We start from the raw sequence: 21,393 nt of genomic DNA, 5'->3' as shown, positions 1-21,393 counted from the left end.
GATAGGGGAGAACGGGGTCCATGAGCAGGCGAGTGGTGGCCAGAGGGCAGCCCTGTGGGCCAGTGGGCATGCGGCAAGGGGCTACAACCAGGGCAGGGCAGGAGGGCCAGGGGGTGTGCAGGTAAGAGTAGGATGCAGCTCCATGACAGCCTGAGTTGGGGGAGAGGCAGAGACCCCAACAGGCTCTGGGCAGAGGAGAAATTCCTTAAATGTGTGGGAAGAAAAGTAGAGAGGAACAAAAGCAAAGAGGCACAGCAAGCACGGTAAAAGTGGCATGGTGCCATGTGGTCTCCAGGAGCCACCAGCCCAGAGCCTTGGCCGAACCAGCCGCCTCGGGTGTCTGGGCGGATGCAGGAGGTAGGATGGGGAGAAAGGGGCAGCACGTGTGACAGCCTGCTCGTGGAGGCAGCTTTGGATCACAGTTGGTAGACCTTTGCTTCTGGCCAAGGCCAACGGTCCCCAGAGGCTGGGGGCCATGGCTGATGTGTGATAAATGAGGGCCCTGGCCTGGGCAATGCACCCCAAAGACTCCTTTGCTAATCCTTTGGACGGGAGCTCAAAGGCACACTTGGAGTAGAAATGCCCCAGAGTTAAGAGATGCCCTTTCAGGGACTGCAGCTCTGCTTCAAATCATCTCAGCCCCAGACATTGGTGGAGTGAGTCGAGACTGCTAGTACCCTCTGCTGCACAGCAAAAACACCTTGGAGAAGGAAGATGTTTTCCTAGACTTCAAGTAATTTCCACGTATCAAACATATAGTATACAATGAAAAAACATTGGAAAATGCAAGGTAATATAAATGAAAACCAGCAGAAACTACACATAATAGAGACAGAGTCACAGGGGATCCAAGGATTACAGTTTTCAGGTATAGACTTTATATTTACTATGTTCAAAGAGATAAAAGACAAGATTGAGAATTTTGGCAGACAAACGGAATGTATTTTAAAAGAACCAAATGGAAATTCTGGAAATGAAAAATGAAATAACCAAAAGTAAGAACAAAATGCATAGATTTAACAACAAATTGATACAGCTGAAGAGGAAATTAGTGACCTGGAAGATACGTCAGAAAATAATATTCAGGATAAACACAGAGACAAAGGATGGAAACAAAGAAGAAAGGGATAGGAGAGAGTAAAAGGCTGTGGTAGACCTGTGCTTCCTGTGTTGATCTCCAAACATTTCCATTCCTTTGCCTTCTAGGCACAGGATGGGGTTACACTTCCTGACCATTTGTGGTTGGGTAGAGCCAAATAGTTCTGGTGAACGAGTTTGAGTTGTAAGCAGAAGTGATATGTGCGGGACCCTACGGAGCTCTCCCGCCTCTGGGGTAGTGAGCCGTGTCCGCCAGCTGGCAGATGTTCTGTCAGCCTGGAAGACCACACTGAGCAGGAGCCCCTTGTCAGCCCTCAACTGACACGCAGCATGAGCAAGAACTCGTTTTGTTTTAAGCCACTGTAACTTGGAGATTGCTTCTTTCCACAGCATATCCTTGTCTACCCTGATATAGAAAGAATCTATAGTGGTAAGCATTCCCAATGTCTATCAACTGATAAATGAATTTTTAAAAAATGTGCTATATACTCTGTAGCAGTTTGGTATTTTTTATGAATTCCAAAAATAGACATTGGATTATGTTTGTAAATTGGTCTGTTCCTCTGGGTATATTAGAATGTATTGGATTCAGAGGTTTCACTCTTACTTGACTAAATTATGATTAAGGCTTTGATTGGGCCACAACAGTAGGACTCAGAGAAAACAACAAGCAGGGGAGACAGTTGGAGTTTTAATGCTGGAGCCCTGGGTAGTAAATAGAGGAGCAAATACATGAAAAAAGAGAGAAGGCTCCATTACACATGGCAGAGGCCCTGGGAAGAGAGACGAGCCATTCGCCTGATGGTCTACAGCTGAACTTGTGGAGGGACCAGAGCAGCTGAGCCTGGAGAGAAATGTGCTCCTGGGAGAGAGACAAAACTTGTCCCAGCCCACAGCTGATATTGGAAGAAGCTGGGACCATGGAGCCTTGAGAGTAAGAGAAAGCCTGAACCCTTGCAGGTGGCAGCAGCCATCTTGCTCCAACCCATGGCAACAGACTTTGGTGAGGAAAGTAACTTACACTTTATGGCTGGTAACTGTAAGCTTCTACCCCAAATAAATACCCTTTATAAAAGGAACACATTTCTGGTATTTTGCATCAGCACCCCTTTGGCTGACTAATACACACACAAAATGGAATATTATTCAGCAATAAAAATTAAGTCCTGATACATGTGACAACATGTATGAACTTTGAAGAAATCATGTTGATTGAAATAAGCCAGACACAAAGGGATGAGTACTGTAGAATCGCATTGATATGAAGTAATTAGAATACACAAATTCAGTGAGTCAGAAACTAGAATACAGGTTAGCAGGGAAAGGGGATTGTAGCAGGTTGATATAGTTATGAATTCCAAAAATAGATACTGGATTATGTTTGTAACCTGGTCTGTACTTGGGCATGATTGAGTTCTGACTGGGGCTTTGATTGGGCCACGTCATTAGGGTGGAGACTCACAGTAAAAGGCATGACAAAGGACAGAGTGGAGGGCTTTTGGTGTTGGAGTTTTGATGTTGGAGTTTGATGCTGAAGCCTTAAGCTGGAGCCCCGGGAAGTAAGCTCACAGAGGAAACAAAAGCAAGCCCTAGAAAGAGAGAAACCCTGAGCCCAGGAAGAAGCAAGGCCTGGGAAGAGAGGAACCCTGAACCAGAGAGAAGCAAGACCCTGGAAGGGAGAAACCTGGGAAAATTGAACTCTCACAGACGTTGGCAGCCATCTTGCTCCAACACATGAAAATAGACTTTGGTGAGGGAAGTAGCTTATGCTTTATAGCCTGGTATCTGTAAGCTCCTACCCCAAATAAATATCCTCTATAAAAACCAATTTCTGGTATTTTACATCAGCACCCCTTTGGCTGACTAATACAGGGATGGTAGGAAATGGGGAGTTAGTCCTTTAATTGTACAGAGTTTCTGTTTGGGTTGGTGGAAAAGTCTTGGTAATGGATGATGATAGCACAACATCGTAAATGTAATTAGCACTGAAATACATATTTGAATATGTTAAAAAGGGGAGATCTGGGGTTGTGTAAGTATTACTAGAATAAAAATGTAATACAAAAATCCATAGGACTGTACAGCACAGTGAATCCTAAGTTGAACCATGGACTATAGTTAACAGTAAATTATTAAAATGTTCTTCCATCAATTGCAATGAATGTACCACATTATTGCAAGGTGTTAGTAATAGGGCAGTATGGGAAATGCCATACCCATATGTGGATGTGGCTCAACCAATTGGGCTCCCCTCTACCATATAGGAGGTCCAGGGTTAGATGCCCAGGGCCTCCTGATGAGGGCAAGCTGGCCCAGGTGGCGAGCTGGCCCACGCAGATGCTGGCCCATGAGGGAATACCGCCCCATGCAGGAGTGCCGCCCTGCATGGGAAAGCCGCCCCGCACAGGAGTGCCGGGCACCACTGAGAGCTGGCACAGCAAGATGGCACAACGAGACGCAGAAGAGAAAATAAGAAGAATGGAGCTGGGGTGGTGCAAGAGAATAATCTCTCTCCCACTCTGGAAGGTCCCAGGATTGGTTCCTGGAGCCGCCCAATGAGAATACAAGCAGACACAGAAGAACACACAGCAAATGGACACAGAGCGCAGATAATGGCGGGAATGGGGAGGGAGAAAAAATAAAATCTTTAAAAATAATAGGGTGGTATATGGGAACTTTTTTATGCATGATTTTTCTGTAAACCTGCAGCTTCTCTAAAAAAAAAAAAAAGGGAACCTCTAGTGAGAAGGACTAGCACGTATGTATTTGGAGAGAGAGAATAAGGACAGAAACAGGGAAAAGGTAATGAATGGGAACTTTCCAAAACTCTCAAAGAAAAACAAGGTGGAAAGACTTTCTCTGGCTGATATAGGACTTATAGAGATATTGTGTAATCAAGACACTGGTATGACACAGGATAGACAGACCTATGAAATAGAAGAGACATCCAGCCTGGAGCTACACATATATGGAAACTGGATTTATGGTCAAGGCATCACAGAGCAATGAGGAAAGCACGGTCTTTTATGAAAAATGTTATTTGGACAATTGTATATGCATATAAAAATAAACCTGATTAACAGCTCATGCAAAACAGACAAAAATAATATAAAAATTTGAATGGATTGCAGAGATGTGTGGAAGATGTACACAAAGATTGTATATTAAAATATGTCCTTAGGGGTAGAGAGACTTCTTAAACTGATGCCAAAAGCACCATCCATAAGGGGCAGGAAGCAGATGTGGCTCGCGCAGTTGGGCACCCACCTACTACATGGGAGGTCCCGGGTTCGGTTCTTGGTGCCTCCTAAAGATGAGCAAGACAGTGAGCTGAAGTGATGGGCTGGCACAGTGAACTGATACACCAAAATGACACAGTGAGGAGACAATGAGAGCCACAACAAGCAGGGAGCGGATGTGGCTCAAGTAATTGGGTGCCTCCCTCCCACATGGGAGGTCCCAGGTTCAGTTCCTGGTGCCTCCTAAAAAAAAAGATGAGCAGACACAGAGCAGACAGTGAGCGCAAACAAGGAGGGGTGGAGAGAGGAATAAATAAATAAAATAAAAAATAAATATACTGTTAATGCCTCAAAAAAAAATCCCTCAGGGAAAGACTGACATAATTTTGTATAATAAAACAGAAATTTGTCTATCAAAAGACACCATTAAGAGAGTGAAAAGACAAGATAGGGAGAAAATATCTGCAATATATGTAAATTATAAAAGGTTTGGTTTAGAGTATATAAAGACCTGTGACAAATCAATAAGGGGAAAAAATTCAAACTACCTGAGAGAAAAGTGGTTACTAAATCTGAATGGGCAATTCTTAAAGGAAGATCCCTAAATGGCCAATAAACATAAGATAGAGTTTTCACCTTCATTAATTAATCGGAAAAGGCAAATTACAACTACAGTGAGATACCACTACACACTGCCATAAAGTCTGCATTAAAAAATCACAGGATCAAAAAAATCATAGGGGAAGCAGATGTGGCTCAAGCAATTAAGCTTTCCCACCTATCACATGCGTGGTCCCAGGTTCGATTCTTAGGGCCTCCTGGGGAAGGTGAGCTGGTAAAATGGGCACACCCAGAGAACTGGCTCAATAAGATGATGCAAGAAAGAGACACAAAGAGGAAAAGCAATAAGAGACACAACAAACCAGTGAGCGGAGGTGACTCAAATGATTGAGCACCTCTCCCACATGAGAGCTCCCAGGTTCATTTCCTGGTGCCTCCTAAAGAAAAGATGAGGGAAGCAGACTTGGCCCAGTGGTTAGGGCATCCGTCTACCACATGGGAGGTCTGCGGTTCAAACCCCGGGCCTCCTGACCCGTGTGGAGCTGGCCCATGTGCAGTGCTGATGTGTACAAGGAGTGCCCTGCCACGCAGGGGTGTCCCCGCGTAGGGGAGCCCCACGCGCAAAGAGTGCGTGCTGTAAGGAGAGCTGCCCAGTGCAAAAGAAAGTGCAGCCTGTCCAGGAATGGTGCCACACACACACAGAGATGACGCAACAAAAAGAAACAGATTCCCAGTGCTGCTGACAACAACAGAAGCAGACAAAAAAGAAGATGCAGCAAATAGACACAGAAAACAGACAACGGGGGGGGAGCGGGGAAGGGGACAGAAATAAATAAAAATAAAATAAAAATAAAGAAAGAAAAGATGAGCAGACAGCAAGCACAAACAATGTGGGGGGAGGGAATAAATAAATCTTCAAAAAAAACTCACAGGGAAGCGATTGAGCTCCCACCTACCACATGGGAGGTACCAGGTTTGGTTCCTGGTACCTCCTAAAGAAGACAAGCAAGACAGTGAGTTGATGCCATGGGCTGGCATGGTGAGTTGACACAACAAGGAGATGCAACAAAGAGACACAAGAAGGAAAACACAATGAGAGACACAACAAACAGGAAACAGGTGGATCAAGTGGTTAGGCACCTCCCTCCTGCATGAAAGATCCCAGTTTGGTCCTCCAAAAAGAGGACGAGCAAACAACAGACATAGCAAGTGTAAACAATGGGGGGGGAGGGGTAGAAATAAATAAAATATAAATAAATCTTAAAAACAGTGCGGGAGCAGTGCAGGTGGCCCAGGTCCAATCATGGGAGAAGGGCAGGGGAGTGGCAGGGCTGGGTGCTAGGGTAGCAGTGGGTGAGGGTCACTTGAAGAGGGTGGGCCTTCCACCCATTGTTCAGGGAGCGTGCTGCCACCCCAGGCACAGAGAGGGTGGGGCATGTTCCCAGAGCTTGGGAAGAGTTAGGGTGCCACCCCACTGTTGTAAGGGTGTGGGCTTGTGCCCCACAGATCAGGGAGAGTGTGGCCACCCCCCACTGTGCCAAGGGCATCAGCCTGTGCCCTGGAGACTGGGGAGAGTGTGGCCGCCACCCCAATGTTCCCAGAGGGGGAGGCCTAGAGCTCGGCCACCACCCAGAAGCTTGATGATGGTGGGACTGAGAAGATGGCCACTGGGCGAGCCCCTGGAAGGGGTGGGGCTCCCACCTGATGAGGCTCTGGGGAGAAGAAACCTACTTTCCATAGATGACTCCAGACCTAGAAATCTAATGGCCTGTGCCCTGCAGGTTTTCAGAGCTGTTTGGGACCAGTGACCTGTGCTCTCCTTCCAATTTCTCCCTACGGTAGTGGAAACATTTATCCTATGACTGGCCCTGCATTGTGTACTGGAAGTAGATAACTTGATTTCTACATTTCACAGGTCTACAGCTGGAGGGGAATTTTGCCCCAAGAGAGACTGTATGGCTATAATTGATTTTTATGAGATTTTGTACTTAGCATTGCTACTGAAATTATTTAAGACTTTTAAAAATACCGTGATGGAATGAATGTATTTTGCGTACAAAAATAACATGCCTTTTTGGGATCTGGAGGGTGGAGTGTAGCAGTTTGAGGTTTTGTGAATCCCAGAAAGATCATGTTCTCTGAGCTGCTCCGTTCCTGTGGGTTTTTTGATTGGACTGGATTAAGTCCAGGGTCGGACTTAATTTGCCAAAGGGCTGCTGATGCAAAATACCAGAAATGGGTGGGCCTTTGTTCGGGGATTTTATTTGGGGCAGGAGCCCACAGTTCCAAGGCACCAGCAGAGCTGCTTTCTCAGGGTCCTGCCACGTGGAAGCAAGATGGCGGCCTCTGCCGAGGGGCCGGCCTTCCTCCAGGAGCTCCGTCTCCTGGAGCTCGGCTGTGGCCACCAGGCCGGGAGCTCTTCCCTGCATGCCTCCCCGTGGTCTCAGCCGCTCCTTCCTTCCCGAGTTCAGCCGTGAGCTCTCAGGCCTGAGGCAGGGCCCGCCTCGGGCGCCCCCACTGCTCGGGGTCCAGCCCCTTGGGGCATCTTTCCCGCTCAGTGCCCTGCTGGCTCCAGGCTCGGGGAGCCCCTCAGCCCCTCGGGGCTTCTCTGTCTTCCTGCAGCCCTCTCTCAGGGCAGGGCCGGGCAACATGGCAGCCCCCTCTCTCTGCGTCTTGTTTAGATCAGGCCCAGCAGGAGGGCAGGGACCCACACTGGCTCGGGCCTCACTGACTAGCCCAATTAAAAGCATCTAATCAGGTGACCGAGAGGGAATCAAATGCAATCAAGGGGGGGCTACACCCACAGGAATAGATTAGCTTAAGAACAGAATGCATTTCTTTTGGGGATTCATAAAAGAACTTCAAGGTGTCACAGGGACATTTTGATTTAATTGCTTTAGGACCTTTGATTGGACTATGTCAGCAAGGCAATACCCTAATAAATTCCCCCTATAAAAATCAACCCGTTTCTGGTACTTTGCTCGCATCAGCTTTAGCAAACTAAAGCAAGCAAGCTGAGGAGGAAAACAAGGGAAAAGTTCCATTCACAACAGCAACTAAAAGCATCAAGTATCTAGCAATAAATTTCATTAAGATGCAAAGGACTCGTACACAGAAAACTGTACAAATTGCTAAAAGAAATCAGAGCAGACCTAAATAAAAGAAAGAACATTCCTTGTTTACAGATTGGAAGACTAACTATTGTTCAGATGTCAATTCTACTCAAATGGATTTACAGATTCAATGCAATCCCAATAGAAATTACATCAGCCTTTTTTTTTTTTCAGAAATGGAAAAGCTAATTGTATATATTTGGAAGGTTAAGGGGCCCCAAATAGCCAAAAACACCTTGAAAAAGAAAAACCAAATTGGAGGATTCAAGCCACCTGACTTTAAAGCACAGTGCAAAGGTGCAATGATCAAAAAAACATGGTCCTGGCAGAATGATAGATATGCTGAGTGATGGAATAGAAATGAGAGTACAGAAGTAGACCGGCATCTGCAGTCAACTGACATTTGACAAGGCTGCCAAGTCCACTCAACCGGGACAGAACAGTCTCTTCAGCAAATGGTGCTGGGAGAATTGGATTCCATTTCCAAAAGAGTGAAAGAGAACCCTTACACTGTACACAAAAATCAACTCAAGGTGGATCCAAGACCTTAATATAAGATCCAGGACTATAAAGCACCTAGAAGAAAATGTAGGGAAGCATCTTTAAGACAGGCAGCAATTTCATAAATATGCACAAACCAGGAGCAATTAAAGAAAACATAGATAAATGGTACCTCCTCAAAATTAAAAACTTTTGTTCTTCAAGGAGTTTATCAAGAAAGTGAAAAGGGTATGGTATATGTATGATTGTGAACTCACAACTTCTTAAATTAAAAAAGGAAAAGAGTGAATGGGCAGCCTACTCAATGGAGAAAATATTTGGAAACCACATATGTGATAAGGTCTAATATCCAACATATATAGAAATCCTACAATTCAATTAAGAAAACCTCAATAATAAAAAGACATTTAAAAAATGGGCAAGAGACTCAGACATGTTTCCAAAGAAGAAATACAAATGTCTAAATAGCACATGAAAAAATGATCAACATCACTAACTATTAGGGAAATGCAAATCAAAACTACAGTGAGGGAAGTGGATTTGGCCCAATGGATAGTGTCCACCTACCACATGGGAGGTCCACAGTTCCAACCCAGGCCTCCTGACCCATGCGGAGCTGGCCCATGCACAGTACTGATGCGCACAAGGAGTGCCGTGCCATGCAGGGGTGTCCCCCACATAGGGGAGCCCCATGTGCAAGGAGTGCGCCCAGTAAAGAGAGCCACCCAGTGCCAAAGAAAGTGCAGCCTGTCCAGGAATGGCGCCACACACACAGAGAGCTGACGCAGCAAGACGACGCAAAAAAAAAAGAGACACAGATTCCCAGTGCCGCTGACAAGAATACAAGCGAACACAAAAGAACACACAGCAAATGGACAGAGAGAGCAGACAACTGGGGGGGGGGGGGGGGAACGGGAGAGAAAGAAATAAAATTAAATCTTTTAAAAAAACAACATACAGTGAGATACCATTTCACACCTATAAAACTGATAATAAAAAGGCAGAAAACAATAAGTGCTGGAGAGGATGTGGACACTAGGCACTCCTTCACTGCTGGTGGGAGCGTAGAATGGTGCAGCTGCTAAGGAAGACATGGTGGCAGTTCCTTAGGAAGCTGAGTATAGAACGGCCACATGATCTGGCAGCCGCCCTACTAAGTATAGACCCAGAAGAACTGAAGCAGGGACACGAACAGATACATGCACACAGATGCTCGTAGCATTATTCATAATTGTCAAAAGATGGAAGCAAGCCAAGTGTCCCTCAACCAATGAATGAATAAGCAAAATGTGGTATATATGTATGATAGAATATTATTCAGTTGTTAGAAGAAATGAAGTACTGACCCATGTGACAATGTGGAAGGGCCTTGAGGGCCTTATGTTGAGTGAGATACGCCAGGCACAGAACAAATATTGTATGATCTCACTAATATGAACTATGGACTCAGATGTGACCTTTCTACACATGCCTCTTCTGTCACTTTTACTGAACCTGTGGTTGGCACTGGGGTTGGTGTATACCCAGGAAATTTCAATCTGAGGCCCTGAGCCTCAGCAGAGTTGCAACACCTACTGTCAGGTTCATTGGACATAATTAGGTCAGCTAAGAGGGAGGTGAGGATGGTCAATCACCACACCAGGGAACCAAGAGTGCCTACAACTGCAAGCAGGAGAATTGCATCCATCAACCATGTGGGATCTAAGCCCCCTCTCGATATAGAAGTGGAGTGGACATCACCAACCCAGGGTCCACAGGATGGAGGAATAAAATATGGATTAGAGTGAATTTACTGATATTCTACTATAGAACTATTGTGACTAGTATTGGAAGAAACTGTAGCACTGATCTGGAGAAAGTGGCCACAGTAGTTGCTGAGGGCAGGGAGAGGGAAGAAGAGATGCGATGTGGGGGTATTTTTGGGACTTGGAGTTGTCCTAAATGATATTGCAGGGACAGATGTTGGACATGATAATCCTTCCATAACTCACTGAATGTACTGGGGAAGAGTGTAAACTACAATGTAAACTATAATCCATATAGGGCAGCAGTGCTCCAAAATGTATTCACCAAATGCAATGAACGTGCCGCACTGATGAAAGAGGTTGTTGGTGTGGGAGGAGTGGAGAGGTGGGGATGGTGTATGTGGGAGTCTCATATTTTTTAATGTAACATTTTTTGTGATCTATGCATATATTATTTAAAAAGACAATTTAATTAAAAAAATTTTTTAAATAAAAAAAACTAATATGAACTAATTATAATAAGCAAACTCATAGAGGTAGACTCTAGAAGATAGTTTACTAGGAATCAGAAGTGGGGTAGTGAATGGAGAGCTGAAGCTTAATCTGTGCAGAATTTATAATTAGCGTGATTGCAGTGGTATGGGGTGGACAGAGGCGATGGTAGTGTGATATTGTGAGTTGAGAGGGCAGTGCTGAGGCGTGTGTGTGCACATGGTTGAAGGGAGAGGTTTTGGGTCATAATGTTACTCGAAGGGAAGCTAGAGGATAAAACATGGGATTGTATAACACAGGGAATCCTGTGGTGGGTGAGGATTGGGGTTAATAATACAAATATAAATATGTTCTTTCAGGATCTAAAAGTAAGTATGTCACTAGTACAGGGTATTAATAATAGGGTGGCATATGGGGAAAAATACACCTAAAACAAAATATGGACCATAGTTAACAGTAGATTTTAACATTCTTACATCAAATGTAACAGAGTTATCACACCAATGTTAAGTGTCAACAACGGGGGTCATGTATGGGAATGTTGCATATTTACTATTGGAAAATGTTATATATCACAGAAATAACCAAATTTCCCTGTGAGCTATACTGTTTTACACAGTTAGGTGTCTGGACAGACAGGGCCTTTAAAAGGCTTGAACATTACATAGCCATGTCCATCTATGGGGTAGAAATGTAGCCTTGTAACAATGGGTTTGTTTTCTGGACAGATAGAGAGCTGCCCAGTAGCTAACAAAATATTAAACTTCCTTCTTCAGGAAGTCTTACTGTATTCTATAATAAGATGGCCAGAAGCTCTGGAACATATAAGCATCACCTAATAAAGGAAAACAGGCTAATATGCCTAGACTTTGACCTTAATGCTTGTACTTATGAAACTTATTCCTGCAAAAATGAAACTAAACCTTTAGCAGTTTGATATTATTGATGAATTAAAAAAGAAATATTGGATTATGTTTGAAAACCAATCTTTTCCTCTGGGCATATTAGATTATATTGGATTCATCAGTTTACTTGATTAAGTAATTATGTAAATCTCTTGTGCCAGTAGGGTGTTGAGTCCCCACCCTTTGGTGGATGGGGACTTACAGATAAAAGGCATGGCAAAGGACAGAGTTGGGGGTTTTTGACATTGGAGTTTTAATGTTGGAGTTTCAATGTTGGAGTTTGATGCTGAAGCCTTAAGCTGGAGCCCTGGAAAGTAAGCCCACAGAGGAAACAGAAGCAAACCCCAGGAAGAAAGAAACCCTGAGCCCAGGAAAAAGAAGCCAGAGGAAGGGAGAAACCCGGGAAGCCTCAACCCTCACAACATCAGTAGCCATCTTGCTCCAACACATGGAAATAGACTTTGGTGAGGGAAGTAACTTATGCTTTATGGCCTGGTATCTGTAACCTCCTACCCCAAATAAATACCCCTTATAAAAACCTAATGATTTCTGATATTTTGCATCAACACCCCTTTGGCCGACTAATACAACACCTAATTATAATTAATGCCTGAGGGTTACCTTCTGAAAACCCCGTTGTTACTCAAAGGTGGCCTCTCTCTAAGCCAAACTCAGCAAATGAACTCAACTGCCTTTCCCCTGATTGGGACATGACTCCCAGGGATGAGCCTCCATGGCACCAAAGGATTATTACCAAGCATTAATCAGTGATGCATTTGGAGCAAGACCTTGATCAAAAGGGGGAAACATTTAAAAAATAGAGTTTTTATGGAAAAGAGATTTCAGCATGAGTTGAGAGGTCATTCTGGATGTTATACTTATGCAGGTCTCAGTCAGACTCCACCAAACACCACAGTAAATGAAGCTACAAATAAAAGTGCCCCTGAGGACCCTAGGAATGCCTGGAAGCCACAGGCCAGCCCCACGGCCACATGAAGTCAACATCCCTAGGTGGGCTCTGTGTGGGAATATATGAAAAGCTATTTACCCAATACAATAGCGTTGCACTCATTTGTAGGTCACCTAGTCACGACTCTTCTACTTCTTTTATTTGAACCTATAATTTTCAATTTACTTGTTAAATTTATTGCTCAAGAGACTTAAATCTTCAGCTTGTTCATATGCTGGTTAAGACCTGAAACCCAGCAGATATGCAGCCAACTCCTACTCCCCAGTTCTTGGGGCCTGCCCTGGACAATTAACAAAATATGATGATGGACCAGCCCCAGCCCAAAAGGAAGGAGTGTCTTCAACTGTGGGCAAAACTATTTCTTTCCTCTGCCCATAATATCTACATCCCTTCTCAGCCTAAAGCAGTCAGAGTGGACATTGTCCCAAATCTCTCAAGATTAAGGAATGAATATAAGGGGGGAATGTAACTGCTGACTGAAGACTTATTGTTATAGTACTTGTTGTCTTGTGTTAATTGAGTAACATATAACATTGATATAAAAAATACAATTTTAAAATAAAAAAACACATACAATAGAGTGTTGATGACAATGTGGGTATGGACTGTAATGTGCTGTCAGTATTCATTCATTCATTAGCTGTTTTGCAATATTTTTTTTCTTTGTCTTTAGTTTTCTGAAATTTGCTTATGATGTGTCTTGGTATTGAAATCCTGGGGTTTATCCTGTTTGGAGTTCACTCAGCTTCTTGAATCTGTAGGTTTATTGTCTTTCACCAAACTTGCTATGTTTTCAGCCACTGTTTCTTTAAAAAACCTCAATGACTCCACATTCTTTCTCCTTTCCTTTTGGGATTTTGATGATTTGAATGTTAGATTTCTTGTTATTGTCCCACAGGTCCCCGAGGCTCTGTTCGCTTCTTTTCAGTCTATTTTCTCCCTGGTGTTCATGATGGATAATGTCTATTGTTCTAGCTTCAAGTTCACTGATGCTTTCCTCTTTCATTTTCATCCTGCTATTAAGGTCATCCAGTGAGGTTTTTAAATTTTCAGTTACTTTATTTTTCCAATCTAATATTGCCACATGGTTCCTTTTTATACGTTATGTTTTTTTGCTGAGATTTTCTAGTTATTTTCCTTATTGCTTCAAGTATATTTGTAATTGCTTACTGAAGCATTTTTTTATGATGGTTGCTTGAAAGTCTCTGTTAGATGATTCCAACATCAGTGTTCTCTCAGTGTTGGTATCCATTGATTGTCTTTTTCCATTTGACTTGAGATTTTCCTGGTTCTTGATATGATGAGTGATGTTTAATTGTATCCTAGGCATTCTGAGTACTATTTAACCTTTTTTGTTTCAGGCAGTCACCCTGGTTTGGTGTAGCATTCAGGTCCAGGTGTTAGGTGGCCTTTAGTCTAGAACTAAACTTTTCACCACCAGAGGAAATACCCTTCCAAATACCCTACCCAAAGTCCTCTGATTATGGCATCTCCACTCTGGCTGGTTTAATAGGAACTGTTCTGGCCCAGAATGAATTAGAAAGATTTCCCCTTCTAATCATTTCAGAGGGCTATTGACTCTTGCCTTGGCAAGTTTCCTCACATGCATGGCCTCACCAATACTCTGCGAAAGAGGCCAGGCCCGCCCTCTTGCAGATTTCCAGTGTTCTGTGTGCTCTCTTCTCTCTGGTACTTTTCCCAGTTAACTCTAGCCACCTCTACCTCCTTCAGCCCCAGCCCCAGCCCCACTCCTCGGCTCAGGGAGAGCCAGGGGTCCCTGCCTGGGCCCTCTTCCCTGACGCCGGGACTGAAGAACCCTTCCAGACAGCAAGCCGAGGCAGTCGCACGGCTGTCTCTTCTGCTATCTCTCAGCGATCACTGCTCTTTGTTGCCTGACGTCCCAAGTCATGAAAAGTGTTGTTTCATTTATTATGTCTTTTTAGTTGTTTCTGGCAGGATTGTGAATCTGGTCATGGCATCTCCGTTTCAACTAGAAATGGAATTCCTGTACCCATAGTGGAAAAAAAAGTGTTTTATGTATTTTAAAATTTATTCCCTTCCATTGCTTTTCCTCACTCCCCTTTCCACCACACCCCTGGTAGGCAGCCACTCTGATGTGTTGTTTTTTTTATGTGTCTTGTAAAACATGTAGTGTTATCTTCTGTGAATGAAGCCTTGACTTGTAAGTGGTGTTGCGATGTAGATCACTCTTTTTCCTCATCGGGTGCCTTTTGGACCCATCCACATCGCTGGGTGCACCTTCAGCCCTTTGCTTCTAGCCCCACAGGCACACCTCTCCCAGGCAGACCTCAGACCATGCGGCAAACATCTCCACGCTCCTTCTCACGGGTCTGTCTGAGGATTGTGGTCTACACCCTGGAGCGGTGCTGCGTGTGTTTAAAGTCATGGACACTGCCTGACTGCCCTGTCTATGCTCCCAGAAGAAGTGCCAGAGGGTTGCTCTGTTCCTGCTTCTCCACAAATACTTAGCATTATCCGACTTCATAATGTTTGCCAGTCCCATGAAAGGCAAGTGATATATCGATGTTTTGATTTTGAGTTCTTGATTATTAAAGATGTGCTGTTGGACCGTTGGGTCCCATCTGTAACTTGCTTGTTGATATTCTTTCCCCAGTTTTCTATAGGGTTTCCCCATGTTTTCTTGTTCATTTACAGAAACTCCTTGAATACTCTAGATTTTACTCTTATCAGCTTTAGAGATGCAAATCTTTTCAATTCTTTGATGCCACCCGACATGTCCTTCTTTAATTTTGAGGAAATAGAATTGAACCACTTTATTGTCACATGGTTCATAACTTTGGGGTTTTGTTTAAGAAGTCTGTCCCCAAGTCTATATCACAAATATAATGTCCTTTGTTTCCCAGTATTAGCTCTGTAGTTCTACCTTTCATATTTAGGTATTTTTTCCACTTTGGAGTAATACAGGTGGTGTTAGGTAGATATTCAGCTTTATTTTTCCCCATAGGGTAGAGCTGTTTTCCCATTATTTACTTAGCAGGACATCCTTTCTTTGTCGAATTTTGAATTATCTGTCCCCAAATTTTAGTTACCATGTATATGTGGTTTGTTTCTGAGCCTCTGTTCTGTTGGTCCGTTTGTCCTCACATCAATATCACACTGATTTCATTATTATGACTTAGATGTAAATCCTCCTCAATTTTAGTGGATAACAGTAGAAATTCTGGAGTCAGACTTTGTGGGTTCTAATCTCAGCCTGGCAACTTACTGGCTGTGTGACCAGGCCTTTGTATATTTTCAGTCATTTGTTCCATGTGTTATGTCCATTACACGTTCAGTTTTTGTAAATAATTCTTGGGTGATTGAAAAGAAAAAAAAAGTATGCTGAAGAGCATGAACTGTGCAGTTGTTGGGTGTCCATTAAGTCAAGTTTGATAATCGTGCTGTTTGAACCTTCTATATCCTTCCTGGTATTTCACAGGCTTTGTTTTGTTAACTATTGAGAGAGCTGTGTTAAAATTGTCCGCTATGCTTGTGGATTCATCAGTTTCTCCTTGTTGTCTGTCCAGTCGAGTTTTATTTGTTGATGCCTTGTATGACCACAGGTTTGTGGGTATATTCAAATTTAAAATTGTTACATCATCCTGATGAATTAAACTTTTAGAATTTGGGAGGGACCATATTTATCTCTGTTAGTGTTTCATTTTGTGTATGTTTTGCTGAAACTCTCCTGCTCCTGCTTGTCTACTTTTTTCTTTTTATTAGAGAAGTTGGGGGTTTACAGAACAATCATTCATAAAACACAGGACTGCCCTCCACCACCCCACCACCAACACCTTGCACTGGTGTGAAACCTTTGTTACAACTGATGACAGCACATTTTTATAATTGTACTATTAATTAAAGTCCATGGTTTAACTTAGGGTTCACTGTTGGTGTAGTTTGGCTCCATGGATTTTTTAAAAAGTTTATTCTGTTACCATAAATACAATCTAACATTTCCCCTTTTTAAATAATCTTTAGACGTATATTTCAGTACCACTAATTGCATTCGCAATCATGCACTACCATCACCACCATCTGTTACCAAAACATCTCCATCATTCCAAATAGGAACCCTGTATATCTGAAGCTGTCACTTCCCATTCCCTGTGCCCGCCCTGTCCCCTGGTAACCTATAGTCTACCCGATGAGTTTGCTTATTCTAATTGTTTCAAATCAGTGAGGTTATACAATATTTATCCTGTGCCTGGCTTATTCCACCCAACACAATGTCTTCAAGGTTCATACATGTTGCTGCATGTATTGGGACTTCATTATTTTTTACTGATGACTAATATTCATTGTATGTATATACCACATTTTAAAAAATCCGTTCATTGGTTGGACACTTGGATTGCTTTGGCAATTGTGAATAATGTTCCTATGAACATGGGTGTGCAAATATCTGCTTGAGCCCCTGCTTTCAGTTCTTTTGGGTGTATAGCTGGTAGTGGGATTGCCGGGTCCCATGGTAGCTCTGTGCTCGGCTTCCTGAGGCATCACCAAGCTGCTTCCACAGCAGCTGCTCCATTCTACACTCCCACCAGCAATGAACGCGTATTCCTGTTCCTCCACATCCTCTCCAACCCTTGTTATTTTCTGTTTTTTCTTTTTTCTTTTTCTTGATAGCAGCCATTCTAATGGTTGTGAAATGGTTATCTCCCCCTGTGCGGGTTGTCCTCTTACTTTCATGATAAAGTCCTTTGCAGAACAAAAGTATTTTGTTTTGATGGGGTCTGTATTAGTAGCCCAAGGGGTGCTGATACAAAATACCAGAAATGGTCGGTTTTTATAGAGGGTATTATTGGGGGCAAGAGCTTACAGAACCAGGCCATAAAGCATAAGTTACTTCCCTCATTAAAGTCTATTTCCATGTGTTGGAGCAAGATGGCTGCTGACAGCTGCAAGGGTTCAGGCTTCCTGGGTTCCTCCCTTCCAGGGTCTTGCTTCTCTCTGGGTACAGGGTTCCTCTCTTCCCAGGGCTTGCTTCTTCCTGGGCTCAGGGTTCCTCTCTTCCTGGGGCTGGCTTCTCTTTCCTCTGTGAGCTTACTTCCCAGGGCTCCAGCTTAAGGCTTCAGCATCAAACTCCAGCATCACAACTCCAACTCAAGAAACCCCCAACTCTGTCCTTTGCCACGCCTTTTATCTGTGAGTCTCTGCCCCTTGGTTGGTGCCCTAATGACATGGCCCAGTCAAAGCCCCAATCATAACTCAATCATGTCCAGGTACAGACCAGATTACAAACATAATCCAATATCTATTTTTGGAATTCATAACCATATCAAACTGCTACAGGATCCTGTTTATCTATTTTTTGTTGTTGTTGCTTTTGCTTTGGATGTAAAGTCAAACACAAGGTCCTGAAGATGCTTCTCTACACTTTCTTCGAGGAGATTGATAGTTCTACTTCTTGCATTTAGGTCTTTGATCCATTTTTATTTTTATTTTTTTATTAAGGTGTGAAGTAGAGACTATTCTTTCTGATTGAGTGGTTTTTGCCACCTTGTCAAAAATTGGTTGGCCATAAATGTGAGGGTTGATTTGAGTGTATTAGTCAACCAAAGAGGTGCTAAAGCAAAGTACCAGAAATCTGTTGGCTTTTATAAAGGCTATTTATTTGGGGTAAAAGCTTACAGTTACAAGGACCTAAAGAGTACAAATCAAGGTACCATAAGAGATTCTCACCTAAAGTCAGTTGCCATGTGTTGAAGCAAGATGGCGGGTGACGTCTGTGAGGGTTCCACCTTCCTCTTCCTCTTCAGGCTCTGTTTGGGTATCAAAGCTACAACAACCTTGTAAAATTAAATCAAAAGTGTCTTCTCTCTTTTCTGTTTTCTGTAAGGTTTTTTATAAGATTGGTATGGTTTCTTTCTGAAGTGTTTGGCAGAATTCACCAGTGGGAAGGTTTTCAACTATAGATTCCATTTCTTTGATAGACTGTTCATATTTTCTATTTCTTATTGTACAGTTTTAGTAACTTTGTTTTTTTAGGATTTTTCCATTTATCTCAATTTTAAAATCCATTATCATAAAGTTGTTCATAATATCTTTGTTATGTTTTAAATGTCTGCATCATCTATATTGAGGTATGCCTTTGCCTTCTTGGTTTTGGTAATTTATGCCTTTCTTTTTTACTGATAAATGAGAGAAAGCAAGAATACACACTCGAGATTTGAGTACAGGCATGCTCCAGGACAAGACGTGCCTGTGCCTTTCTCTTTTCTTGATGAATCATGGTGAGAACTTAGCAATTTTATTACTCTTTTCAAGCAATCAACTTTTGTTTTAGTTCCCCTTTTGCATATTGGTTTTCTCTTTATTTTTATTCCTTTCTTCATGATTTCCATCCTATTTTCTTTCTTTTTTTTTTTAAAGATTTATTTATTTATTTAATTCCCCCCCCCCCCCTCCCCTGGTTGTCTGTTCTTGGTGTCTATTTGCTGCGTCTTGTTTCTTTGTCCGCTTCTGTTGTCGTCAGCGGCACGGGAAGTGTGGGCGGCGCCATTCCTGGGCAGGCTGCACTTTCTTTTCACACTGGGCGGCTTTCCTCACGGGCACACTCCTTGCGCTTGGGGCTCCCACGCGGGGGACACCCTTGCGTGGCACAGCACTCCTTGCGCGCATCAGCACTGCGCATGGCCAGCTCCACACGGGTCAAGGAGGCCCGGGGTTTGAACCGCGGCCCTCCCATATGGTAGACGGACGCCCTAACCACTGGGCCAAAGTCCGTTTCCCTCCATCCTATTTTCTTTGAGTTTAACTCTCTAAGTTGCTACACTTTCTTGAGATGGATGCTTACATTATTTATTTTCAGCCCATGTTTTAAAAATATATAGGCAACTTCCGGGAAGATGGCAGACTAGAAAGACATGGGACTCTCTTCTCTCCCAGAAAAATAACTAGAGAACAGGCAGAAATGACCTGGAAAAAATTTTCTTAGGACACCAGGGGAAGCCTAGAGACAGCCCAGAAGAGAGAGGGAAAAGGAAAAGATTTGCTACAGTAAAACTATTGAGTTAAAATCTCCTACTGCTAACACCTTCCTCCAAACTAAAGATATTTCTGAATTCTCCAGCCTCAGGCCTGCGGCTACAGGCAAAGGGGCTCCAGGGATCCACCTCCCCAGAAAAGGGGAGAGAGAGGGACACAGCCTACGGTGACTCAGCTCCTCACCCCCAGACTTGGTCTGTTGTGTCCAGGAGCCTGTCCAGGCCAGATGGACTGCACCATCATTTGCCTTGGAACCAGCAAGGCTAAAGACGTGCGACCTCCCAATCTCCCTCTACTGACCAGGACTGGTTGTCGAGGATGCAGAGGGGAGTGGAGATATTTCCTACCTGGTAAAAGGGAGGGGGCTGCCAGCGAAGGCTGGAGAACTGTCTCTGAGAAAGTTTGAAAAATGAGGCTCTTAGCCTTCAGGCAAGAACCTCTATCACTTTGATCTGGTCCCTGTTGCAACAAACACACCCCAATCAGGCAATGAATTGAGAGAGCTGCCAAAAATATCTATCTGCTAGGAGACCAAGGAAGTGCAGGTGAGGAAATTAAAAGCAAATAAGAGAGGCTAATTCCAGCCTTTACAGTCTCTCTCCCCAAAGCCCTAGGAAGTGGGTCTGCAATCCATTCCTGGTTCCAGAGTCAAGAATGAAAGAACAGTAGTAACATGCAGGCTCCCACCACCACGCCCTACAAAGGAGAGAGAAATTGGCCATCTCAGTAAACATGCCATCCTAATCAGATGCCTAGACAAGAGCAAAAATTATGAGCCATACTAAGAAAATGGAAGACATGGCCCAAGAAAAGGAATATATCAAAGCCCCAGAAGAGACATAGGATATGAGACAAGTAATTAAGGGGATGCACACAAATTTCCAAAATAAAATTAATGAGTTAAAAGACAATATAGCTAAAGAGGTAAACAACGTTAAGAAGACATTAAGCAAACACGAACAATTTGAAAATCCAAATAGGAAAGTAAAATAGAGCCCATGGGAATGAAAACAAAAAAGGTGAGAAAAAAACACATTAGAAGCATACAACAGCAGACTAGAAATGATAGAAGAAAGAATAAGTGATACTGAAGACAGAGCAGCTAAAATTGAAGAAATAAAAGAACACAGGGAAGCGGACTTGGCCCAGTGATTAGGGCATCCGTCTACCACATGGGAGGTCTGCAGTTCAAACCCCGGGCCTCCTTGACCTGTGTGGAGCTGGCCCATGTGCAGTGCTGACGCACGCAAGGAGTGCCGTGCTGATGCGCACAAGGAGTGCCGTGCCATGCAGGGGTGTCCCCACATAGGGGAGCCCCATGCACAAGGAGTGTACCCTGTAAGGAGAGCTGCCCAGCACAAAAGAAAGTGCAGCCTGCCTAAGAATGGTGCCACACACACAGAGAGCTGACACAACAAGATCATGCAACAAAAAGAAACACAGATTCCCGTGCTGCTGACAACAGAAGCAGACAAAAAAGAAGATGCAGCAAATAGACACAGAGAACAGACAACTGGGGGGGGTGGCAAGGGGAGAGAAATAAATAGATAAATAAATCTTAAAAAAAAAAAAAAAAGAACAGAGAGAGAATAAATGGAAAAAATTGCACAGGGGCTCAGGGAGTTGCATGTCAACATGAAACACAACAACATACATGTCATGGGAGTTCCAGAAGGAGAAGAAAAGGGAGAAGGAGCAGCAGGAAGAGTATTTGAGGAAATAACAGCTGAACATTTCCAAACTCTCACAAAAGAAATG

Source organism: Dasypus novemcinctus, chromosome 14 (genome assembly GCF_030445035.2).
Source record: "Dasypus novemcinctus isolate mDasNov1 chromosome 14, mDasNov1.1.hap2, whole genome shotgun sequence".
NCBI classification, from domain to species: domain Eukaryota; kingdom Metazoa; phylum Chordata; class Mammalia; order Cingulata; family Dasypodidae; genus Dasypus; species Dasypus novemcinctus.
This window is presented reverse-complemented; position numbering follows the sequence as displayed.